This window comes from Pelodiscus sinensis, chromosome 4, assembly GCF_049634645.1.
Source record: "Pelodiscus sinensis isolate JC-2024 chromosome 4, ASM4963464v1, whole genome shotgun sequence".
Taxonomy (NCBI): Eukaryota; Metazoa; Chordata; order Testudines; family Trionychidae; genus Pelodiscus; species Pelodiscus sinensis.
In genome coordinates, this window is record NC_134714.1 from 71611499 (window position 1) to 71638310 (window position 26812).

The following is a 26812-nucleotide window of genomic DNA, read 5'->3' on the forward strand; positions in this document are numbered from 1 at the left end:
CACGAAAGCAAAGGATGTTAGAGCAGCCCACCACCCACGGTGTGGTGGGCACAGCCTGGCCCAACCAGCCCCTGCCTGTGATGCAGCAGGCTCAGCCCAGCCTGGCCGGAGCAGCCTGTGCCACGGGCGGGGGGCTATTCCAGCCTGGCTGGGCCCACCATGTCATGCTGCGAGCAGGGAGCTGCTCCACAGTTCATCAGTTAAAGATAGTGTTTAACTGGTTAACTTTTAAAATGACAGTTTAGATCCCTGGTTAAGGTCCCCAGTAGGCTGAAGAGACTTCCTGCTGATAGGGATGTAACCCTCTTCACTCACCTACCCAATTTCCATATTGTAGCGTGTAGTCTAAAGCCGTGGTGTCCAACACACTAGCCACTAGCCACCTGAGTGCGGCTTGTTCGCGTTAGCAGTAGCCCCACAATAGTGGCTTCTGAACTGGTTGGACACCATGGGTCTCAAGGTAAAAGGTTTAAAAATATGGGGGATCTGCAGGGCTCGCAAATTATTTTCCAACTTTTAACCAAACAGCTGTGAATACAGACCAAGTATTGTTGCTCACCAACACTTTCAGTGGTTCATTCCCCTTGAATCAGGAACAGTGACAAGATGGGCTTGTCTAAATGTAATTTCCATAAGTGTCATCTACCGAAATGCAATGAAGTATCTAATTTCTCCCATCACATACTGCCACTGATTCACTATCCCTAATGCCTCCTCCCCCAGCAGGAGTCAGCTAGGGGTATTCTGCCCGCTCCTCTTCTCTCTTCAGTGGTAAAGCATATCGGTATCAGAGGCCAAGTTTCCAGTAGCCCTTTACAGCACTGTAACATTCTGGCTCGGGTGTGAATCCCCCACATCCTGAAGCGCAGCAAGTGACAACAGTGTAAAGCACCAGGGTGAATCAGGCTACAGCGCTGGGAGGTGGGTTCCCAGCGCTGTTAGCTACTCCCCTGGCAGAGGTGGTTTACGTGGAGTGCTAGGAGAGCTCTCTCCCAGCGCTCGTGCCATGGTCACACTTTCAGTTTAAAGTCCTGCTGCAGCTGTGCTTTAAACTGTGAAGTATAGACAAAGCCAGAGAATCTTTTGTCCATGGCTGGCCCATACGATCAATCTGGTGTTATATATTCTGGTCACCAGAGAATATAGGCAAAGGATTTTCAAATTTCATTGCACCACGACCCTTTCTGACAACAAAAATTACTCCCCGACTCCAGAAGGTGGGACTGAAGCCCTTCCCCACAGGGTGGCTGAATCTCTGCAGAGTCTTCCCTCTACAGAGCTATGTTTGCTACTTCTGCTTTTCATTGGGCTCTTGAAAAACTGGATTTCCATCAGGAACCTGTGTCTCTGATTAGGACTTTGCCTGCCTCTTGTCTTTGGCTAAAACTCCAGCCCCCTTAGCATTCTTCCTGCTGCTGCCTCCCATCCCAGACCCAATCCCATTTCAGCAGGGCTAGACGTATATAGTGTGTGAGGCGCTCAGAAAGTACACATGCTGTACAAATGTAGAGACGTTATATGGTTATGATTAACTGCACCATGTCCCCGATGCTCTGCTGTCTGTTGGGAAAAGATAACTACAATAAGAGCACTCTGTAAGATCATCTTGAGCTATGGTGTAAGCAGATGAAGAGGTGAGATAATGAACTGAAAGAGTGCCCAGCAATTATCAGGACCAAAATATCCCAGGTAATAATGAATCACCAGTCAGATCACGTCCTCCTGTTTGACAGAGGAATTAGACTGAAAGGACCTGTTTGCTGCCAGTAATTGCACCGCAAGGTACCATAGTCCTAGGCAAATATGTACTTCTGATCGTTCAGACAAGCTCCATTGTAGGATAGAAAAGCACAGTTCCCTCAAGGACCCTGCAGAGCAGTCAACACCTGCATAGGCCAATCGCTATTGTTTGCTATCAAAGCTTTGAGGGAAAACCAATAAAGCTGAGTGAAAGGAGGGAGGGAACAGGCAAGTTAATGGATTGAAAGGAGCCAGGATAATATCAGCACTAGCTGAGGTGGCAGTTCAGAAGGGACGAAGTGTCAGGTAGGAAATAAGTCCTTCCCTATGGTGTACTTGGAGTTTTGAAGAAAGAGACTCTCCAACTCTCTCTCCTGCCTAATGCTGTCTCTCTCCTCTGGGGCCCAGTCTACACTACATCCCCCAACCCTAAATTAAGCAATGTCAGCTATGCAAATAGAGTAGCTGAAGTTGGATGTATTTACCATGGTGTCTTATAAGCAATAAGGTTGGCAGGGGCTGCTCTCTGATAAGAGTAGGGAGGCAAAGGGGGCAATTCCCCCAGGGCCCGGCAATTCAAAGGGGCCTGGCGCTCTCGGGCCACTGCCACTGCTACAGTGGCTAAAGCCCCAGGCCCTTTAAATCGCTGCCAGAGCTCAGTGCTGCACACCTCTGAGGGCTGGGAGGGGGGATCTCTGGCCCCAGCCCCACTCCGAGCACTCATAGGTTAATTTATCCCATCTAAGGAGACATGATAAATCGAATGCCAGTGGATCAATCGCTGCAGTGTTGATCTACTATATAGTGAAGACAAGAACCTCTGTCTGCTGATGCTGTGCTGGGCGACAATAGAAAAGTTTGCTGGTGTACCTAATAATTATCCACAGCAAACCCTTCTAGTGTAGATGCAGTTTACACCAGCAAAGAAGTGTTTTTGCCAGCAGATTGGTATACACTCTACCATGAAAACAGTTTTCTTGATAGCATACCTGAGGCTATACTAGGGCTGTTGCCAGAACAGGCAGTCCCCGGGTTACATGGATCCGACTTACATCGGATCCCTATTTATAAACGGGGTGAGGCAACCCTGCACTAGCTGCTTCCCCCCAGACGACCAGGGAGACGCGAAGCTAGCGCCCCGACAGCAGACCAGGGAGACGTGGAGCGGCTTTTCTCAGCAGACACCTCAGCTTGAGAATAAAGGACTGAGGGAAGTGAGGTGTGGGAGAATAAAACTGAGCTCTGGAGAAATGTTTGGCTAGAGTTTCCCCTACAATATGTACCAGTTCCGACTTACATACAAATTCAACTTAAAAACAAACCTACAGTCCCTATCTTGTACGTAACCCGGGGACTGCCTGTATAGGAATGGCATAAGAAAATCACTCCACAACCAACAAAACTATACTGGCAAAATATTTTAGTGCAAGACCCAGCCTAAGTAATTTGTGCAGAGTCCCTTTTACAGCTTCACAGAATGTGCCTCAGTGCAGGAAGCTTTGGAAGAGGACAGGGTGCAGATGATTCAGCAAATTTAGAGAGCGAAGCTGGGTGAAGTAATATGTTGTATTGGATCACCTGCTGGTGAAGGAGAGAGGCTTTTGAGCTTGCACTGAGCTCTTCAGGTCTGGTAAAGGTATTCAGCCCTGCTCTACACCAGAGTTATGTCTACACAAGGCAGCTTACATCAGCCTAACTCTGTAAGGGTACATCTACACAGCAACATTATATCCAAATAACTAGCATTATTCTGAAATAACTTAGTCCACATCTACACAGCAAGCAGTTATTCTGAAATAATGTTTAAATACTGTCAAGCTGGAAGACTTCTTACTCTGACTCCTGTAACCCTCATTGGATGAGGAGCAAGGGAAGATGGAGGAAGAGTGCTCTATTTTGAAATAAGTGCTGTGTAGATGCTCCCAATTTTGAAATAAGCTACGCAATTGATGTAGCTCAAGTTGCGTAGCTTATTTTGAGATAAGCTCTGCTATGTAGATGCATCCTAAATGTCTACACTAAAATACTGCTACTGCAAAGGTAACTCAACCACTCTGTCAACTTAACTCCCTTTCTGCAAGAGGTGTAGCGCTTAGCTCATTGTCAGTGCAGTGTCAATGTACAGACTATGTGGCTCACATTGGCTGTTGCTGGTTTTCAGAAGCCATCCCACAATGCCCCATACTGACAATTAAATTGGTGCAAGTGCTCCTAGTGAGGACATGCACACCAATACAAGGAGTGTCACATGGACATGCAAAAGTGATTTAATTACTGCGATGGCTGTACGGTGTGGTAACGTAGGTCGACATTGTTTTGTATTGTAGATATAGTCCGTGTGTCACAGCTAAACACAAGATGGAACAGATCATTCAGCCTAAGAGATTAACTCATATTGTAAAATACCATACAAGGTAAAGTGGCCAGTTCACACATCTGCAGACATAGTATAAAAACGGGAGGTTAGTGGGTTACAGATGATTGTTGTAATAAGCCATAAATCCAGTGTCTGTATTAAATCCATGATTTTTACAGTCTAGCAAAGTTACAAATTTAAACTCCCAGGGTTGTCTTTTGAAAGTGTTGTGCAGGGCTCTTTTGAGGATCAGGACTGAGAGATCAGATCTGGAGTGACCAGTTTTGGAAAAGTGTTTGCCCATGGATAATCCTGTGTTTTTCACTTTTACCATTTCTCTGTGTCAGTTTATTTGAGTGTGGCTTGATTGCCTGGTTTCACCCACATACTTGTTATTGGGAGCACTTAATGCACTGGATGAGGAACATTACATGTTGTGATAGGCATGTGTAGGGTCCATAAGTCTTGAAGGTTGTGTTGTGGGGGGTGTTGATCATCATAGCAGCACAGGTACAACTACAGGTTTCGCAACTGTTATTCTGCCAGAGTCTGGTGCCACTTTGAGTTGTTATCTTGGTCGGCAGGGAGCTTGTTTTTGATGATGTGCTTGGCAAAGTTGGGCTGTTTGAAGGCCAGAAATTTAGCTGTGACACTGAGTGCATTTCCCAGTCTTGAAGAAGAGCTCTGTGCAAGCACAAACATTTGTGTCTCTCACCAGCAGCCATTGGTCCAATAAATGATATGACCTCATCCGCTCTGTCTCTCTCATATCCTGGGACCAACATGGCTACCACAACACTAAAATCACAAACTGCAGGCTGTGGAAGAGAATAGAAGTCTTACAGGATTGTGGCTTCCCTTTATGTTTCCTCAAAGACAACTGCTAATAACCCTTTAACAACCGCTACTCTAAGACATTCTAATTCATGTTCCTGGCCCATTTACAAGCTACAGCTCTAAAACTCAATACAGTAAGAAGATTTTTGCTAGAAAAAGTTTATTTTTCCATTGATAAGATTCCCCAGTAATGGAAATGCATTGATGTCTGGAAGGGGGCTAAAGAAGTACAGTTTTTCTTAATGATCTTGTACCAACATTCCTCAGCAATGCCACTAAATACAAGGTTAATAGCTTGTAATTTCACACAAAACAACTTTGTTTTGGTCCTGGGTATTATATCTCAACTAGGACAGTCCAGTAAAGTAAAGTTTTTCTGTCTCCATCTCTCTGTTGGTTTTCTACAAAGGGCCAAAAAATTAGAAGAGTTTTGGAACCATATTTACACTGCTTTTAGATGAGTGACATACGTCAGGAACATTGCGTCTAATTCATTTCAAATGTTGTAGAAAAATTCCCCAGATTCAATCTACCAGTGTGAGGCTGCTATGACTTATTTGTGAATTTGATAAGCCCCCACTCTCTGCCAAATTGGCTTTCTAAAGGAAATGCAGTTGCAATTTCACCTATGGCGTGAGTACTACTATTCCATGCTCACATCTTTGCAAAGTGCATCATGCTTTTAGAAGCAACATTAGCTTCCACAGCTACTGATAGTAGTGGTAGTGTCGGCAGCTGTTATTTCTATGGAAATATAATTATCAAAATGTGTATCCTGAAGTGCGAGAGACTGAATCACTTGGAGTTCCATATAGCTGTGAGCTGGGTGGAACAGAATCAGTTTCACCGTTTCAGGGCTTTTTACTTTGTCTCCATGGCTCAGCTGGTTTAACTGGACAGAATGATTGCAGGAGAAAGGTATGGCTACATAACCCCCTCTTGGAGCTACAGGCAAATTGCAGAGTATTGTGCATGCAAAGCAACTTCAGTTTAAGATTGTCTGGGTGAGATCTCCGGGAATTTCCCTACTTTATGTAATCTGCTGCTGCCTCTCAACTTCCTCTATTAGCATGGCCATGGGGCAAAAAAGCAAGCATGACCCTGTTGGTATTTCTCAAATTCTCTCAGAAAGCAATGGTGATAACGGCTCAGCGACCTACAGCAACCTTGCAGCTTTCAGAACACCATCCCACTGCAGGTGGATCACATTCGGAAATTAGGTGGGTTTGGCAGCTGTTCTTAGCATCCTAGGGTCCCAGACAGTTCTGTCAGCACACTTCAGTGTCTTTCTGATTCAGCGCTGGTCCCTCTCCTGAACAAATACTACTAGTCATGCTGAAGTGATTCACAAATACAGGCTAAGATGAAAACAAAGCCACTTTTCATTTGTAATCTAAATTAGATGAAGCCCTGCAATCAATGTTTGTGAAACTGGTAGATGAGACAGCATTGAATATTTTAAATAGAAAGGCAGGGTAAAAATATTTAAATAAATAAAATAAGCTTTATCATTAAAGTCCCAAATGCAATGTAAGTAATTCCAGCAGCCACATAGATTGTGAGAGACAGGCACCATTACTGAAAACTGCACTGGAAATGAAGCAAGCAAGAGAGGCATCATGCTATCCTCAGATAACTATGTTGCTCAGGTGTGTGGAAAAATCCACACTCTTGAGCAACACAGTCATATTCTACCCTCCCCTCTTCCCCATGTAGATAGCATTATAGTGACAGGAGAGCTTCTACTGTCAACATGGCTACCACCAGTGCTTTTTTTGTTAACTAACTAACTAAACTAACTAAAAGGTGCTGATACTCCAGGGGAAAAGTTGTCGAGCTTTGACTGGAGTTCTAGTACTGCGTATGGAGGTGCCAGTACTGCGTACCGGGCAGTACCATCACAAAAAAAAACATTGGCTACCACCTCTTGGGGTACATGAAGCCAAGTCCTGAGTGATTTTGAGGTCTTTTCCTTCCCTAATTTCTTTGATATTAAGCTAGAGAGGGGTTTTGCCCAGAAAAAAATCATAATTTTATTGGGACCCAAATGAAAGATCATCTGGGATTTATTGGGACCCAAATGAGAGATCAAATCTCTGTCACAGGACAGAGAGCTGATAATGAAACTTTTATAATGCTTTAGGTCACATTTGCTACGGTGGGAATTGGGAGTAGTTGGGGGAATCTTAGGCCTTGTCTACACGCGAGTAATTCTGCAAACATTTTGCACCTGTTGCTCACACCACTTCAGCTTCACTAGTGACAGCAAGGGTGGGAATCCTAGAGCAGAGAGAATAATCCATCATGTCCTTTGAACCTGCTCTGAAATCCAAACGTTGAGTCCTGCTGTTGCCTACTGTCAGTGTTTTGGGTCACTGTTAGGGGGCAGCAACAGAAAAAAGCATTTTAGGATGAGACATTTATTTCTTCATCTCTTCTTTGTCTCTAGTGTTTGTTGAGGTCTAAAAATGATGATGAGCTGATTAAGAAGGTGCTCTCAGCTCTGTCTTATGCTTATTCCTTTCTGCCTCTCTGCAGGACGTCAAACTGCCTCAGAAAGGCTCCCAGCCCTCAATTACTTTCATTTGCATGGTTAGCAGCAATAAGAAAGAAAATGCCCAAACATGTCAAATACTGGGTCTGTTCCACCAATTCCAAGTTGTGGGGAGAGAGAGAGAGAGACTCTTGGGGCAGGATGAGCTCCTGAGTGTTCATGTTTTATCTTATCTTTTACATACTCAGAAAAGAATGTAAGGGCTTGGCAAGGCTTACAGCTGCAGTGGAGTACAAGGGAACAACACTTCCCCCAGTACCTGCTAAAATGAGGATAAATGGTCTCTGGACACTGAACCTTTTACTTTCTCCACCACACCCAACCCCGGCTCAGAAATGCAAATGAATCGCCAATACAGAAATTAATGTTATAAAAAAATCCCAAACTTTGTTCATCTTAGATGTAAAGAAGAGAATATTCTACACTACTCTAGACCTCATCATCATTACATTTCACCATTATTCTGCCCACATTTTCTCTTAATCACATCTAATTATTTCTAAGAAGAAGAAATTTCCAGGGTCCCAAATCTGATATGCAACAGGAAAGTAAAGTAGCAAAAGAAAACGTCTCATAAATGGAAGACAAGCAACGAACCTAAACATTTTGAAACAGCTGAGCCCTTAGATTCACAGATAGCATAAAGGGCAGGGACTTACTGTAGGAAGACTTGTATGGTGCAATAAAGTTATTCATTTAACAGGACTGTACCCTGTGAAAAGCGGGGAAAAAGTTGAGATTTGCTGGGTTAAGCAAAACATGCCCAGAGTGGGTGTGACTCATTCTAGGCTAGTGCCATTGATAACACTAATGTAACCATTTCATAGAAGTGATCCAATCTGAAAGTACTGCTGTGTAGAAAACATCCACTTGTCTTCTTGATTAAAGAGAAGCATCTCATAGATGAGTTGATGGGCACTTCAAAATACCCTGATATAAGTGGAGTTATGTTATTCCTGCAGCTGGTAGCTGTTTGGGCATCAAAGGTGTCCTGTTCGCATCTCTAACACTTAATAGTGAAAATCCATGTTACAATCACCAGGCTCCATTACATAAGGCACATTTTTTAAAATACACAATGACGCAGTTATATGATTGTGAATCCTTAATGTAGATCTGCTGCTCAAATACAAAAGTATGCAGGTATGACTTGGATAAGTTAGCAGAGAAAGCCACAGTGGTAAAATGTATGCTTTACACTGGCACATTACAAGTATGGAGGGCAAAATCCTTTAATGTATATGGGACCTAAATCTGCAGCATTCTTAAAAGGTAATTGCAATTCTCATATATAGCAGTATAACACTGACATGCAGCACATACCTTTGGGATACAGTCAGGTCAAAGCTGGCTCCAGATTCTTTTTTTAAAACAAACCCTAATCCCAAATGAAATGTTTCCATGACTCTTTTTTTTAAGAATGGCAGTGGGAACAGGTTGGTTTTGTTTGCTTTTTCACAAATAAACATTCCCCTGCAGGGTTCACCACAACCCAAACATTCCAGCGCTGGGCTAGAGCTTGAGAGTCAGCAAGTGAAAAGGAATAATCTTATTTTAACTGACCAAGCAGACAGAAATGAAAAAAAGAAGTAAAACCTAGCACAAAGGATGAAGAGAAAAAGAGATGTTGAATAGCTCAATATATTGTAATAAAAAAAAGGTGGTTTGCATCATGGATTAAAAAAAAGTGATTGTGAGCCTGTGTCCCTTTAAAATTATTTTTGCCAAAACTAAGGATCTGCATGAGAAATATTAAGCCTTAGGAACCATCTACACTTTGGTGCTGTAAACAGATCTAATTCTCGGTTCCCATGCTGTTTGCCTCTTACCTTAGAAGCAAGAAAAACAGGAGGGGATGGGAAATCAAAAAAATCCCCCTCACTGCCTTCAAAGCTAGAAAATGTTTTAGAGTTGGGGAAAACCATGGAGACAAATCCCTCATTCTTGGGACAGGACAGTTGTAAAGCTATTTAGAAAGCAACAGGGTGACTCTTTGTTCAAAACATCTCAATAGCTTCTTTTCTAAAGAGAGGGGAATTTGCCTCCAGTGTAGGGCTCATCTCTTGGGTCAAGTCCATGGAAACAAGAAACAAGCACAGTAAGAAAACAAAGACAGAAAGTGACAGAAACTAAGGAGCAAATTCTTCCCTAATGTCACACTTGATTTCATTACATTAAAGATGAATTTTGCCTTGAATGGCAATTAAATGTACATGTGTATATGTACATGCACACATACACTTGCTGGATCTCTCTGGAAAACTCACATGATGCTAATACTACAGTGAACAAGTTCTGAGTACAGGCAGTCCCCGGGTTACGTACAAGATAGGGACTGTAGGTTTGTTTTTAAGTTGAATTTGTATGTAAGTCAGAACTGGTACATATTGTAGGGGAAACTCTAGCCAAACATTTCTCCGGAGCTCAGTTTTATTCTCCCACACCTCACTTCCCTCAGTCCTTTATTCTCAAGCTGAGGTGTCTGCTGAGAAAAGCCGCTTCGCGTCTCCCTGGTCTGCTGGGGAGAAGCAGCTAGTGCGGGGTTGCCTCACCCCGTTTGTAAGTAGGTATCCGATGTAAGTTGGATCCATGTAACCCGGGGACTGCCTGTAAAGGGCTGCCTGAAAAAGACTGTATGTATAGTCCGATCCAGTGACAGATTAGCCTAGCAACTGCACCACAGGGTTTCTGAAAGCAGTAAACAGGAAATGGTTAAGTAAGAGCAGGTGGAGCATGCTGACTGTAGGAGCAAAGCAGGAAATAGCTGAGCGTCTGAATGGATGCAAAAGAATGCTCTCCCTCTCAGCCCTTGGGCACTTGCAATACATCCACTCCTCCACCCACTCTCCTTATCTCCACCAGCCCTGGAGTCATAAAGCCTTAAAGGCAGCAAACATCTTTTGCCCCTCCTCAGAATTTCAGAATCAGCCACTGAGAATATTTCAAGGAGCTGCCTAGAAGGGAAAAGAAAAGATCCATCTACTAACAAGGGCTAAAACCAGAAACACCCTGTGACTGAGAGAAGCTGCAGCTGGGAGGAACTAGAATGGCATTTCTGGTAGAGGTGCTGTGGTCCCAAATGTATTAAAATAACAAATTAGAGAGAACCATTTCTGTAGCCCCTTTCATTCCACAGCACCTTAGCAGTCAGGCTCACTCACTGCTGAAATGCAGTTTCCTCTGGAGTAGAACACAGCAGCTGTTCAGTAGCTCACAGCAACATCACATGAAACAGCTGGGAAAGGAAATGAAGAATAACCCTAACCCTTTCCATTTGATTTCAACCCCTTCCATTGCCCCCCTCTTACTCAAAATGTCCTTTGTGCTAATTCCATCCAAGAAAGTTGCTGGCATCAGCTGCCACGTCTATATTAAGGTTGCTAGAGTGGTATATCTGTGGTGCCACACCTGTGCCACTGTAATCCTGCAGCAGAGACACACAGTACTGCGACAGAAGGGGTTTTGCCATTGCTGTAGCAACACTACCCCTGCAAATAACAGTAGCTAGGTTGCTTGAAACATTCTTCGGGCAACCTAGCTGTGTTTATACCCAGGGCTAGGTCAGCATAACTGTGACATTCCAGGTTGTGGGATTTTCATATCCCTGAGTGCTATAGCTTTAGACTACTTAAGTTTTTTAAGTGTAGACCAAGCCTAGAATCCAGTGCACATTTTGGCTCAGGAACTTGAAGCGGATCTAATAGGACAACACAATGCCTCATCATGGAGCACTCAGACAACAGTGGTGTGTGTGGGGGGGGGGGGCGGGGGGGACGACTGCCCACTGTTGCACTTCTGCAAGGACTGCAGCATACATTTCCCTCCACTGCCAGCCCAGTCTGGCTGATATAGATGGGTGACACATCTCCCATCTATAACAACTCTGACCTTGTCTCGAGATTAAAAGGTCCAATGTTAGAAAGTGTTTGCTAATGGATTCTAAAAGTCAAATATAGACAAAACACCCTTGCCTTCAACACATGCTAAACTGGTCAAAATAAAATCTACGGACTGCCTAGGCTTTAACTTGACCAATTCAGGCCATGTCCATGTAAAATACTTTCTATACCAGCAAACCTTTCTTGTATAAATGGAGTTTATACCACCAAAAATGTTGTTTTGCTAATATAGCTGATACCAGATCCCCAAATGAACTAAATGCCCCTCGCAAAAGCCCATTTTTGCAGGCATACTCGCATCTACACTAGGCCTTTTGTTGGTTCAGAAATGTCAGAAAAATATCAAACTCTTTAATTAACGTTGCTACACTGGCAAAACTTTTAAGTAGAAATCGGCCCTTACCATGTGTTAGAGCCAAGGGGACGATGCTTTGCCCACACTAATCTTTTCAAACATGTTAGTGAGCATGTGCAACCCAACACCTTCTTGATCTTAGAAGGTGTTGGGTTGCACATGCTCACTAACATGTTTGAAAAGATTAGTGTGGGCAAAGCATCGTCCCCTTGGCTCTAACACATGGTAAGGGCCGATTTCTACTTAAAAGTTTTGCCAGTGTAGCAACGTTAATTAAAGAGTTTGATATTTTTCTGACATTTCTGAACCAACAAAAGGCCTAGTGTAGATGCGAGTATGCCTGCAAAAATGGGCTTTTGCGAGGGGCATTTAGTTCATTTGGGGATCTGGTATCAGCTATATTAGCAAAACAACATTTTTGGTGGTATAAACTCCATTTATACAAGAAAGGTTTGCTGGTATAGAAAGGCAAAATACGGCTTGCTAAACATTTGAATCCAGCCTGCTGCAGCCTGGCAAGACCCTTGAGCAGGTTTCCTGGCTACCATGGTCGCACACTTAGCTAAAACTGGCTGACTGCTGGGGCCAATGTGTGTGGCACAGCACGCCCCTTAGGGGTTGGAGACCAGTGGGTTTCTGTGCTGCATGTGTCCACAAGCACTGTGCTTGAAGTCTCGTTGGCTGGTTTCTGGCCAATGGGAAGCTGAGAAGATGGTGCTGGGGATGGAGGCAGGGTGCGGAGACTTCCCTTCTCTCCAGGGCATACCACTGGCCCCAGCAGCCGGACACTTGGAACAGCGTGTGGGCCTGTGGCAGCCTAGGAGCCTGTCCGAGGATCTCACGGGGCCACCAGCCAGGAGCCACCTAAGGTAAGTGCCTCTGAGCCAGAGCCTGTACCTGGCACCCCAACCCCTGGTCACAACCCCCACCTGACTCCAAACTCCCCCCCTGCCCTGAGTGTGGGGAACAAAGAGTTAATTGAGCTTTTGCTAATTAAACTGAAATAGGAAAAAAAGTGTCTCCCTTGCTTCCCATCACACTCACCACCTCTTCTCACTCAGTCTTTTTACACATAGGTTGTCAAAAAAAAAAAATTACAGGAATGAGGGTCTCTGACATAATTACAGTTTGCTGGGAAAAATCACAGCATGCAACAGTAATTCCTCTAGCACTGGAGACAAACACAGGATGCCGCTCAGAGCTAATCACTATATTTTTACTAGGCCCTGAGTCTAATCTGTCATCAGCTGAGAGGCCACTGACTCCAGCCACACTCTTGAATCTGAGCTCTTTGACCTATCTCTGTATTCAGCAAAAAGGCAGTGCTGGAGGGATGGTTTGTTTCTATCCATTTCTTGACCTCCTTCACCATGATACTATAACTTCAATGTGTTGCTTATCTCTTCTCGGAGCCTCGTATCAGGCCCACTCAAAAGCATGCTAGAAGGGGCTCAAGTGGCTGTTTTCATCTTACATGCAGAGAAGAGATGGTAGCGAGAGGCGGCGATTGCATCACAAAACTGTAATTTGGGATGAGAGAATTTAAAGGAGATTCTTCATAATGTCGTATGCCTCACTCCTAATACAGTTGAATCCCCAGCCCCTTTGCATGATAGGAAGTCTTTGTGCTTTATTTGCCTTATAACCTGTTTCTGTAACTGGAAACAAGAAGAAAATGAAGAAATCCAGATGTGTAAACAGTGCCAAAGAGGCAGGAGGGTACAAAGCAGGCAGACAGTGGGAAGCTAGGCAGGAAGTGATGGTGGATACTGGCTACATTGAAAAAAAAAAAAAGTACAGACTAAGGATGTGGGTAACTTGTAATTGGTGAGGGCTGCAGCAGCTCCTTGTCTGCCACGGGCAGGAGCCTGGACTGGAGCAGCACCTGTCCACCAGAGGCTGGTCCAGCAGAGAAGCCTCTGTTTGTGGGAAGCCCTGGAGTGCTATGCAGTGCAAGGCTGGAAGCTGGCAGCCAGCTCCAGCATGGAGCTTGGAGCAGGATCCCCAGCCCAGATCCTTCTTGGTTAACTGGTTAAACATTAGGCAACATAGGCATGCGCAGCACATTTTGTTAGGGTATGCACCCAAAGAATTTTTAAAAAGTGTACTTTGACCCCCATTAGCCACTCCCCTGACCCCCACTGGCCACACCTCTGGAGGTAACACTCTCTGGGCAAGATGGACGCGTGACCAAAAGGTGTTATGTAACCCCCCCAAGGACTTTTCCCACTATCCTCCTAACAATAGGGATTAGTTTGCCCCCCCCAAACTCCCCTCATGCAACTATCCTGCAGTTGCATTGCATTACCCCAATGTGTGTGACATTAACTCAGGGGTGGAGAGGCTGGGGGAAGTGTTCCCTCTAAGAGTTTCCTCCCATGAGCAGAATGAATTTTGTGTTGTGCACCAGTACTGAGTTCATATGGCTTGTTTGGCTGTGTCACTGTGTCGCCCAAGTTATTAATAAATATCTCATAAACCTTTTCCCACTGCTGCCATGTCTCCTCCCCTTGCTCCATCAGCTTCCCTGGTGCCTGCTGCCCCCAACCCCTCACCCTCCTCTGCTGTCCTGACTCCTGCCCTTCTCACTGCCCTCAGCCTTCCTGAGACCTGCCCCCCTCCACCAGCCCTTCTCTCCCCCCTTTGCCCACTCCTCCAGTAGCCCCACTCTGATCATATGAGCTACCCCTCCTCATCCCCTCTCCTAACACCTCCCTCTACACACCTGCCCTGCCTCTCTCCTCTGGTGCTGGTCCCTCCCCTGCAGGTGTCTGCCCTTCTGCTTCGCCCCCAGAATCCCCTGGCACCTGCACCTTCACTTACCCCTGCACCCTCCTGGTGCCTCCCCCTTCCCTCACTGTCCCTGCCCCCTTTTTCCCTGATGCCCACCCCCTCACCACCCTGTCCCCACTTCCCTCATGCCCCTGTGCCCTCACACATGCCGTGCTCCATCCCTGCCTTCCTCATGCCCACCCCTTCTTTCAAGCCTTCTCCCAGCACCTCCTCCTCCCCCCTCTAAACCCCAATGCCCTTCCCCTCTCCTCTCCCAACATCACCCTGTCCCCCCCTCCCACTGACACCTCCCCTCCTGCCCTTTTCCTCATTGTCTCCACTTGGCCCCCTGGCATTTCTCTCTCCTCCACCCTGTCCCTTGGTGCCTCCCCCTTTATTCTCCTGACCTGCCCCTCTCCCCTCAGCACAAGCCCCTTCCTCTCCCACTCCTTCCTCTTATTTTTCCCCCTCCCCTCCCCTCCCCTACCTTTGGCGTCTGCCTTCCAATTTGTGGGGCTGGAGTCAGAGCTGGCCCAAGCTACAGGCTGGCCAGGCCCTAGCGGTGCTGCCAGGCCGGGCAGGGGCATCCCTGGGGCGCCTCGATGGGAGAGGGGGCCGCGCGGTGCTGCCGGGCCGGGTGGGGGCATCCCCGGGATGCCGTGCAGTGCTGCCGGGCTTGGGGGGGGGGATTTGGAGGGGGCTACGCGGTGTTGCTGGGCTGGGGGGGCACCCCTGGGTTCATAAGGGGCGGTGCTGCGGGGCCCGAAGCGTAAAAATGGCTCGGGCTGGCCAGCCGATGTTTGTAGTCGGGCCTCCGCTGCTTGTGGAGCTGGGCCGCACGGTTTGAAAGTCCTGGGCCAAGACGTCATGTCATGGCCGGGCCTCTCACCTGTTGCCTGGCCTTTCAGCACGCCGCACATGCACGCTCTCTGCCCCACAGTGCCCCGTAGATGGCCGCAGGGAATTTAAAGTGAGGGTTTGCGGCGCGCCCCATCACAAATCCCTCTCCTCCTCCAGCAGTTGTTAGCGGGCCAGAGACATTTGGGTGTGCCTAGGCACACCCGGCACACCTTGTGCGCACACCTATGTTAGGCAAACCTAATGTTTAACTGATTAACCGGGATTTCACATCCCTAGAGAGACTATGAAGTTCCAGATTTGGTGAATATAAAATACCCTAACAAATAGTTTACAGCAAATACTGGGACCAATTCTGTGTTTGCTATGATGGTGCAAATGGACTACAAAACTGTGGATCTGGTCAGCTGGGAATCACCCCAAAATAGGTGGAGGGGACAGAATCAAGGCCTTTGAATCAGAATCCCTCATGGGCCACAAGAGGGAAATGGTTATGTCTATTTCCAAGCCATTCTGCTGAGTTGTAAGGGCATGAGTGAGCATGAGTGAGCTGTCATGATACAATTAATTTACAGGGGTTGCCACCACACAGCAGTAGCCATTTGGTGCTTGTGCCATTTCTTTTTTGGAGGTTGCCCATGACATCTATGTACACACTGAATTCCAATCTGATACCATCACATCTGTTCTATAAGTTTACCGTATATATTTGATCATAAGCTCATTCGTTTATAAGCCAACCCCTCCAAGTTAAAAAAACCGTAAAAAATCACAATGCCCCATTCAGAAACTGACTTTCATAGAATCGTAGAGCTGGAAGAGACCTCAGGAGGTCATCAAATCCAGTCCCCTGTCCAAAGCAGGACTAATCCCAACTAAATCAACCAAGCCAGGGCTTTGTCAAGCCGAGACTTAAAAACCTCTAGGGAGTGAGATTCCACCAACTCCCTAGGTAACCCATTCCAGTTATTGGCTCTTTGACAACTTCTGGTCCCAGCTCATCAGCATAAGCCACTGGCATGTCAGGACAGTTTGTTTACCTGGAGTGTCTGCAGGCATGAAGTCCTGCAGCTCTCAGTATCTGTGATTCAACATTTCTAGCCAACAGGAGCAGCAGGAAGTGGCAGCCAGCTTCCCCCGCAGCCTGCGCTGCTTTCATTGGCTGGGATTGGAGAACAGCAGCCAATAGGAGCGGAGAGGCTCTGTGCCTACAGACACTCCAGGTACATTAAACATCCCAGTGCGCAAGTGATTTCCCCTGCTGGGCTGGGAACTGAAGTTTGCTGACATTCCCACACACACACATTAAAAAAAAAAGTGAAACCCAATGCCCTGTTCATGAGCCACTCTTTACTATGGCATTCTTTTTTAAAAATTGGCTTATGATTGAGTATATACAGTACATATGGTAACTTTTATACCATTGTATTATGCCATGCTTCTCTCAATGACAGGGGGGAATAGGGAACATGATGGCTTGGGGTACATCTACACAGTGGTGTTATTTGAAATAACTAACTTTATTCTGAAATAACACCGTCCACGTCTACACTACAGTTATTTTGACAATGTCAACATGTCAAGCTGGAGGACCTCTTACTCAGACTCCTGTAACCCTCCTTTTACGAGGAGTAAGGGAAGTTGCAGGAAAAGTGCTCTTCCTCAGACTTCCTGCTGTATAGAGAGCACCAAAAGTTGAAACAAGCTATTTCAACTTAAGCTATGCAATTGAAATAGCTCAAGTTGCTTAGCTTATTTCAGCTGTAGTCCTGCTGTGCAGACGTACCCTTGGAGTTGAAGAGTGACTGATACACAGGACAGAGCAAGGTATGGGACTAAAACAAGATGAACATGGATTTACAGCCTACAATTTGTGCACCCACAAGGTTAGGATGAGGCAAAGGTGGATGGGGTGAGTGTTACGGTTAGGGAGGAGTGGGAGGTGGCAGTAATGGAAGTTGGGGGAAGGGAAGTTTGACTAGGATTTAATGTCAAACAGACTAAAATGGAAAGGAGGCTTTACAGTGACATTCAAAGACAGGAAGTGACTAAGTAGCTGTGGGGGAGAATTCACGGTAGGTTGGGTGGGACTATTGGCTCTGAAGGGCTGACAGAGTGGCAAAGCTTGTTTTTTGTCTTTACACTGAAATATGGCTGTAAAGACATGAGCAGATGGCAATCAGAAATTGCTGATTTCTAAATTACACCAGCAGTGTATCTGCACTAACATGGGACCAGTTTTACAGTCATTTTTTGATTCTAACAAACCTCTGAACAGTCTGCTGTTGTGACTGAGTGGGACGACTTTGTGATGTCCTAGGAGCAATGTGCTGGCTAACAGAAACTAATGCAAACTCCCATGTGCATAGCTACTTTCCAGATTCTGGCTAGTATGGGGACAGATGCAAGATAAGAACTGCGTGATGGAATGACTCCTGGGAGTGGGAGGTGTAATACTTTTCACTCTGCAGAAGACTCCATAGTATGTTATGGTTGGTTCTAATTACTAGTGTGTCTTTGAGCATCAGTAGAACCTAGTGTTGGCATGAAGGCCCTTTCCTCCCCACAGAATTGTTTTGATCTAGGTAGTTGATACTTTTATTTCCAAATTAAGACCTAAAAATTGCCTCCAAAGATCCACAACCAACTGAAACATCTGTGCACAGACTGCTCTAATTAACTTTAGAGCGAGAGTGGTTAATGGTAATCCTTAATTCTCCCATTCGGGTGTGTGGATCCATTACAATTGTACCATTAATGCATACTTTACTGCAGATACACTTTTAATCAAAGCTGGTATCAAAATCTGAGAACTCAAGTTTGCTAGCAAGTGTATTGGCCAGGAAGGAGGGGATGGGGGAAGTGGCAGACAAGACATCCTAATGCAGTAAAGTCCTTTTCATCTCTGAATGGGATGAGGCTTTGATTCTATGGGTTTGTTTCATATCAAGGCCAGTTTGAGGACAAAAGCCACCTTGTACTTTTGTACCTGCTCAGAAAACCCCAGATTGTGCTTGTGCACTGGGTTAGTTCAATGTGTGCCTATACCATCTTCAAAGCGGTTTTCGGATGTAGGGGCTGAGGAAGGGTGAGAACTGCAAATGTTAACCCCATTCTCATTAAATCTTTGTCCTTGCTGGGGCAAGCATACGAGCGGAGAGAATAGATGATATGCATGAGCAGCTGAGCATCTGTGACCTCATGACCTTTGAGTGCTGTATTCTGGGAAATGTATTCTTCAGTTGATATGCTTCTTTATTCATTTGTCTTTTCCTGTCTCCTTCTGCGACACCCCTGTATTTTCCTTGGTGTTCCTGTGTTGTGATTTCAAGAAAACACGGCTATCTTTGGGTTGAGCATTCAGACAAAAGCTTTAATTAAATGTTTGGAAACAGCCCCCAGTAATGCATGGGGTAGGGAAAGCAAACAGAACCATGTTCATGGCTACTCAGTCACCCTCTCTTAGCCCTGTTGTGGGGCAAAGGCCTCTGCACCCATCTCAGCTCTTCCTAAACAATTGCAAAGTGAACACAGAGGGATTGGGAGGAATGGGACAACTGTGCCATAGCATATTGATTCTACTGGTCACTTGGATACCTTTTAAATATTCAGACATTTTGTCCCACTTGAGCCATGTCCACGCTAGGAAATTATTTCAAATTTACTAAATTTGACTTATGGACTCCTGATTTGACACATTTGAACTTCCGTGTCCTCACTATAGGGAAGCACCAAAATTAGTCCAAGACAGGCTCCGTTAATGTGGATGGCAGTCTGGGGAGCTGCAGGAGGCCTCCCGGAAGCCAATTAATTCAAATTAGCGGCACCAGAGCATCCACACTGACATTATTTTAGACTTACAAGTTTGGAATTAGTGTTATTCCTCATGAAAAACAGGAGTACAGAATTCAAATTCCATGGCCCCTTATTTCAGAATAGCAGATTTGGTACTGTGGACACAGCACTTACAAATTCAAACTTGGGGTTGGAGTATTTCGAACTAAGGTCGTAATGTAGACCAGGCTTTGCAGTCTTAAAGAATATTTCCTCCTTTAGGACCATAGGCCAAATCCCAATGTCCTTACTTGGGCAAAAACTCCAGAGAGCTGCACAATGTATTGTATGTATTTTTAAAGTTCTTTTAACTAGTTTGTCCTGTTTTTACACCAAACAGAGAAGAGGATACATGTGTATACAGTATCTATATATATAGGATGCATGTTCATGCTTTGTGTCTGTCTTATGAGTGCCATTAATATAGACAAGAAAACAGAGGAAGGCAAAAGTAAGTTAGCCATACATGAGAGTAGAATCCAGAGAAAAAGCAAAATCCCAGGGAGTGCTGGAGGAGAGAAGAAGGGCAGAGGAAAATCATGGTTACCGAGCTGACTCTATGCTAGGTTATTCAAATCAGGCCTGAGCTAACACCCACTGAAGTCAGTGGAAAGACTCTCAGAGCTATTACTGGGCTTTGGATCAGAGTCCTGATGGGAATCTTTGAGATACACTTAATGCAAGGCTCTACCACTAGACTCCCTATTGCAATATAGACTTCTATTTTTAAATCTGCGTCTAGAAAAGAGACTTCTTAAAGCTCATTTAGATTTTGATGATGGTGGGAATTCAGAGAGGGAGATGTTTCAATGAGTGTGCAGAAGGTGGTATGTCAAAGCGAGGAAAGAATGTTCCCTATCCCCCTTCTTCCTCAGCCTTTTGTTCCTCTCCATCATTGCTGATGCCTTAGGTTGGCACTATCCTAGACCTGTAGGAATGAGATCATAGATGCAAAGATGCCTGCCACACAGTGATAACATATCAAGCAAGAATGGGCTAGTTGAGGGTGGGAGTTTGGAGAGGGTTTTTTTTTTTTTTTTTTGCTCATACTGTTAAAATGGGAGCAGAATTCTCACTTATGACAAGAGCTGGCATGAGTTAATGCAGCTGCCCTGATTTCATTTTACTTGTTAAATGTTTCTGGGTACAAATTAAACATGTTTTGTTCAGTATTTATTCCTGCTTCATCTGCCCTGAAATGGTAGCTTCTGATGAGTGGATTGGTATAGTTTTGCTGTTGCTCTTGTATCCTCTGCTAAAAGCTGTTGAGTACTTTCTTATGCCAAAAGGTTTTCCTCTCCTTGATAGAATAACAAAATAGAGAAGAACAGCTATTTCCTTCTGTTCCATGAGGGGAAGGACACCAGTATCATAAAAGTTGTGCTCAATCTGATAATTGTTCCTTTTTTCTTTTTAAGATGCTGAGTTTTCATAGAAGCTGTTACATTGGGCAGTGACTTTCATTACACAGATACCAAAAATCCTTAGCCATCTCAGTGTTACTAATCACAGAGCTACTTTGTGAAGATGACAATACTGTAAAAGCCCTGCTCTCACCAGCCATGAATACCATGGGCAGGCACTTGCTACCATGGGCAACAGATTCTTGCTTCCCCAAGTCTTTGTGTTCTACTTCCCGCAAAGTCACTCATTGCACTCCTTTAAATCCCTTTGCTGTGATGACTGACTACAAAAAACCTGACAGTGATGAGACCACTAGTGTCCAGAGGCTATTGGCTATTTTGCTGACTAGTACTGTCTCTCACTGCTTATTTATGCTACCCCGTCTGTATCCTGCTGTTGTCTGATACTTAGATTGTTCTGTGTTTGTACAGCATCTAGCACAGTGAGTTGCTGGTCCATAACTAGGGCTCCTCAGTGCTACAGTAATACAAAAAAAAGTAACAATAATTAATAATCTACTTTTGATCTGACTAATAACCAGATGAAAATCAAGGTTCAGTCCCTCAGAACAGATCCATTTCTTCTAATAAAATTGTAGGCACTCAAACCAATGTGTCTGATAAAATGCTCTCTACAGTGATTTTGTGGAAGCAAAAGGTGGGTACAAAGAGGGGAAAAGGTTATGTATTTTTAAAGTTCTTTGTCTTGTCCTTACACCAAACAGAGAACAGGATGTGTGTGTATATAGGAAGCCCCTGTATATGCTATGTGTGTACCTTATGAGTGCCATTAACATAGACTAGAAAACAGAGGAAGGAAAAGAATGAAATAATCTATGTCTTTAATAATCTGGATGGAGAGACTGAGAGACGGGGCCATAATAACTGAGGAGAATGACAAAAGTTAATCCTTGGTATAATACATTGGAGGCCAAATTCATGTGGTCAGAGGAGCGGTTCTTGTAAGATTTATGTGTTTTTTTTCTCTGTGAACTTTAAGGTAGACCTCAATCAGTGACTGCTGCATTCCTCACAGCTCCCTAGCACAGCCCATTGCTGCCTTTCCAAACTGCGCTCTCATTATCCAATAGCACATTTTTTCCACAGCATTTGGTGCTTGTTTTTACATGCTTGCTGCAGAATGAGGCTGATTTTTTTTAACTATAAAACACCTGCATTTTATTAAGGCTCAGGAGTTGCATTCAACCATTTTCACAGATGTGTTACTATTAGTCAAGTTAACCCTTTGCCAGTCATAGTATCTTGTGGGAAAAGGGTTTTTTGTGCAAAACTACCACTGCCACAGTGCCTGTTTTTGCACAAAAACCCCTAGCGCAAAAAACGGAATGAAAGAGAATGTGCAAATGAAGCGTGAGAAAATGCTAATCCGCACTTCATTTGCATTGCCTCTTGCAGAAAAAGTAGTGTAGACATAGCCCCAGTGGTGTTGTGAGGCGTGTCTTTAATGTGGAAGGGGTGCAGACAACCCAATACCTAGCTGCAACCCCAGTGTCCTCTCTTGAACAGGGAGCACTATAGTGGTTCTCTCAAAAAGTGCTCTCTGTCAGCATATGGCTCTCACCAGTGTGGAATTAGGGATCACCAAATTAAATTAATAGGTAGCAGGTTTAAAACAAACAAAAGGAAGTTTTTCTTCACAGAGAGTACAGTTGGCCTGTGGAACTCCTTACCAGAGAAGGTTGTGAAGACCAGGACTTTACCAGTGTTCATGAAAGAACTAGATAAATTCATGGAGGTTAGGTCCATCTATGGCTATTAGCCAGGATTGGTAAGAGTAGTGTTCCTAGCCTCTATCAGAGGCTGGGAATGGGTGACAGGAGAGGGATTACTTGAAGAGTCCATGTTCTGTTCACTCCCTCTGGGGCATCTGGCATTGGCCATGTCAACAGACAGGATACTGGGCTAGGTGGACCTTTGTTCTGACCCAGTATGGCCGTTATTATGTTCTTACGAATTTTCTTACCAACCACTCCTAGTTCAAGAGGGAGAGTTCCCAATTTTATCAAAGAAAATAGAAACAATAAAATGGGAAAATTCTAAGGGTTCTCTGCGTTTCCTGTCCCGTAGTTTAACTGAAAACTGAGAAGATTTAAGACCTTCTTGGTATGTTTATTTCATCGAGCTCTATTCCGAGTTCTATAGGAGCTATCCTATTCTAGTGTCCTGACATAATTTGAAGCAAAACGCAGGACAATGTAGCACTTTAAAGACTAACAAGATGGTTTATTAGATGATGAACTTTCGTGGGCCAGACCCACTTCCTCAGATCAAATAGTGGAAGAAAATAGTCACAACCATATATACCAAAGGATACAATTAAAAAAAATGAACACATATGAAAAGGACAAATCACATTTCAGAACAGGAGGGGGATGCAGGGGAGGGGGGAAAGGAAGGAAAGTAAGTGTCTGTGAATTGATGATATTAGAGGTGGGGAGAGTGGGATGTTTGTGAGTTAATGGTATTAGAGGTGATAATTGGGGAAGCATTTTGCTTCAGCTACCCCAGACTAACACGGCTACATTTCTATCACTATTCTGACATAATTTGTAATTGTTCCCTTCCCCTCCATTTTAAAAAATGTCTTCACATCTTTGGTAAGTTTGGATGTGCATTGGCAGGTATGGATTGTGGTGTGTTTGGTATCCAGGAAAGAAATATCCAGCTCTCAGAAGTTTCTAGCCAATAGTTTCCTTCCATCAGGGTCACTGATTAGCCACTCACAAATAGTCCTGATGCTGTACTGTTTCTGACATGTTGCATTTTCACTAGATATGGCGACTAAAGAGTTGTAAGTCTAGAGTTTCAGAAACCATTTTAACTACAGCACTCTACTGCTCTCGGTCATGAAGATAATAAATATAATAATACTTCATCTTATAGGACCTGATCCAGTAAAGTAATTTGTCTAATTCCATAAAAACAGAAGTAATTCCATAAATTACATATGAGACTAGAGGGAACTGGAGCAGAACAATACAGAACTTTTCATCCATAGATCTCAAAGCATGTTAGTATTAGTATCATCCTTATTTTACAGATGGGAAAATGGAAGGATATAGAAGTAAAGTAACTTGTCAAATCTCATATAGCAGACTAATTGCAGAGCTGGAAAGATCCCGAGAGTCCAAATCTAGTGTCCACCATGTTGCTTCTTCAGTTCATTTAGCTTCTTCATAAAGCTCTTATTTTTCTAATCCACCTACATACACATCACATTAACCACTACAGTACAGGCAGTCCCCGGGTTACATGGATCTGACTTACATCGGATCCCTACTTACAAACGGGGTGAGGCAACCCCGCACTAGCTGCTTCCTCCCAGCAGACCAGGGAGACGCGAAGCTAGCGCGCTCCCCCCCCCCCCCCCCCCCCAGCAGACCAGGGAGACGCGGAGCGGCTTTTCTCAGCAGACACCTCAGCTTGAGAATAAAGGACTGAGGGAAGTGAGGTGTGGGAGAATAAAACTGAGCTCTGGAGAAATGTTTGGCTAGAGTTTCCCCTACAATATGTACCAGTTTTGACTTACATACAAATTTAACTTAAGAACAAACCTACAGTCCCTATCTTGTACTTAACCTGGGGACTGCCTGTACTAACAGCTGCTCACTATACCAAATGTGATTACTTCATTGACTGAAAGCTAGAGAGCATTCTAGAACTTTGAGCTAAGGGGTAAGGACTTGAATCTTGAATCCTAATTGTGGTTCTGACACTATATGATGTTGGGCACATCATTTAATTTCTCCAGGCCTCATTTTCTGCATCTGTAAAACTGGGAGGGTCATTCTTACCAGCCTCTCAGCTAAGTTAGGAAACCATGCATTTCCTGGGTGAGTCACTTAGTTGCTCAGTGCCTCAGTTCCCTATTTTGAAAATGGGAATAATAGCACTTCTCTACCTCATAAGGGTATTGTGAAGCTATATATATTAAGGTGAGCTGCTCAGATACCATGGTGATGGAAGCCACATAAGTCCCAAAGATAAATAGGTAGGACAGCAAATATAAACATTAATTAATTCTGTCTATGTTGTCTTGGAAATGCAAAGAGCTAAGTATTAATTTCATACTGTTACTAAACTATAATACCTAACATACCATAATTAAGTAATTTGAAGCTTATAAATACATATACCTATCATAAGAAAAAAAGAGATTCTCACATAAAACACTCATAAAAGGAAATTTACACATTTTACACTGTACTTGCAGAGTGGTCATTTACATTAACTTGCACCTGGAGCCAAAGACTCAAAAATCTGCACCTAAGCTGTGCCTACAAAATACACATACATATCTACTATGAATGTGAAGACCACATTTGCCCTCACAAAGAAAGTCATGACAGATGTAAATACCTGTAAGAGAGCACATCAAACTCTAAAAGAGATGTCTCAAAGAAACGTTGAGAATGCAAATTTTGCAGGAACAATTTAAATGGGAAGTTTTCAATATCTGGGTTATGATTCACAAGTGTCTCATTTTCAATGAACATTTAAATCACTTTACAAAACATATGCAAACAACATTTCACTGTTCTTTGTAAAATAAATCTGTATACTGTACATCTGACATTCCGTTGAGTTTATATAATCTTACTGGCAGAGAAAGCTGTTTAAATCACATTTGCTCATAAATTGTGGTTTGGAAACATTACCTGAGATACCAAATCAGAGAATTATAGGACATTACCATTAATTTACACACAAATGGAAATTTCATTCTTCATGCACTATATGAAGCTGTGTTGTTATACATTTTAAGTTATAATAAGCCATTCAGTGTTTATATAGCCACAGAAACAGATTTTTCCTCCCTTCACAGTCATTTTCAAAGGGTCACCTTGTCAGACCTGCAGCCAGGGATATAAGCTACTAGCTGGCATAAGTCGTTAAGCAGGGCCATGGCCATTCTTTGTAGGTGGCCTGTAATGTGGGCTTTATCATTCGGACGTGATATTTGTTGAGAAATGAGGCACTGTCATTGCTAACACCTGGAGCAATGTAACATTTCAGGCATTCAGTTCTTCTAGGGTTGCCACGCATCTGGTTTTCAACTGAAAAAAGCACCCTGATGGCTCTGGTCAGGACTGCTGACTGGGCTATTAAAAGTCCAGTCAGCAGTGCAGTGGAGCTAAGGAAAGCACCCTGCCTGCTCTGGCACCAGGAAACAGCTGGCATGTCCAGCTCCTAAACACAGGGGAGGGAGGGGTCTCTGCATGATGACTCCACCCAGAGTGCTGCTCTCACAGCTCCCATTTCCTGGAATCTGTCGCCAATGGGAATTGCAGGGGTGGTGCCTGCAGACACAAGAAGTATGCAAAGCCCTCTGGCCTCCCCTTCACCTAGGATCCAGAAGGACATGCTGGCCATTGGGAGCTGCCTGAGGTAAGTGCTGCCTGGAGCCAGCACCCCAACCCTCTCCTGCACACCAAATCCCTGTCCCAGCAATTAGCTCCCTCCCACACTCTGAACCCCATGGCCCCCACTTGGATTCCCCTCCTGTACCCAAACCCCTCATCTTCTCCCATAACCCAAACTCCTCCACCAGCCTTGTGAAATTGAGGGAGGGTGGAGAGCAAGCAACGGGGGAGTGAGTGAGCAGGGTTGGGACCTCGCGAGGGGACTGAGCAGGGGGCAGAGAAAGGGTGTTTGGTTTTGTGCGATTAGAAAGTTGGCAATCCTGATTTCTTCATGGGCTTTGTGGATACATCTCTCTGACATGAGTATCACATAGCTAGAGCCAATACCTTTTTATCACAGACTCTAGCAATCGGAAAGCCTTACAGTGTTAGAGACTCTTTCTTGATATTACACAAGTGTTTCCTATCGCATGTCTGGTAGTGTTTTGTATAATTTTGAAGGTCTCAAGAGATCATGCTTCCATCACTTCCTTTGAGACATTATTCCAACGTTTAAATGTCAGCAAGTTTTCCTTTTCTTAATCTGATGCCATTACTCTTACATCACTTAACCTCTTCTCTTAAAATCTGTTCATAGGAATGCTCTACTGTTTAATTAAAATCCATGAAGTGGAACCGTGGTCTCAATGCAATCCTTATTAACCCACCAGCTGGACTTTGCTTTCCCTTTTCCATTAGAAAAATACTTGCACTTCCACAGCACCTTTCATCAAAAGGCCCCAATGTTCTTTAGAAAACTTAATTAATTAAAGCCTCGTGC

General features: G+C 44.3%; 1 protein-coding gene and 2 long non-coding RNA genes across 9 annotated transcripts in view; 2 read left to right on the forward strand and 1 right to left on the reverse strand.

Moving 5' to 3' along the window:
- LOC142829150 (uncharacterized) overlaps nucleotides 1-26812 on the forward strand; it is a 243039-nt gene that overhangs the window by 71861 nt on the left and 144366 nt on the right. The window lies entirely within an intron of this gene.
- RAD51B (RAD51 paralog B) overlaps nucleotides 1-26812 on the reverse strand; it is a 627945-nt gene that overhangs the window by 8929 nt on the left and 592204 nt on the right. The window lies entirely within an intron of this gene.
- The window catches only part of LOC142829151 (uncharacterized), a 32859-nt gene continuing 30034 nt past the window's right edge, over nucleotides 23988-26812 (forward strand). Inside the window, exon 1 of the long non-coding RNA XR_012903487.1 lies at nucleotides 23988-26017. This is a non-coding gene — a long non-coding RNA (uncharacterized LOC142829151). The remainder of the gene's footprint in view (nucleotides 26018-26812) is intronic.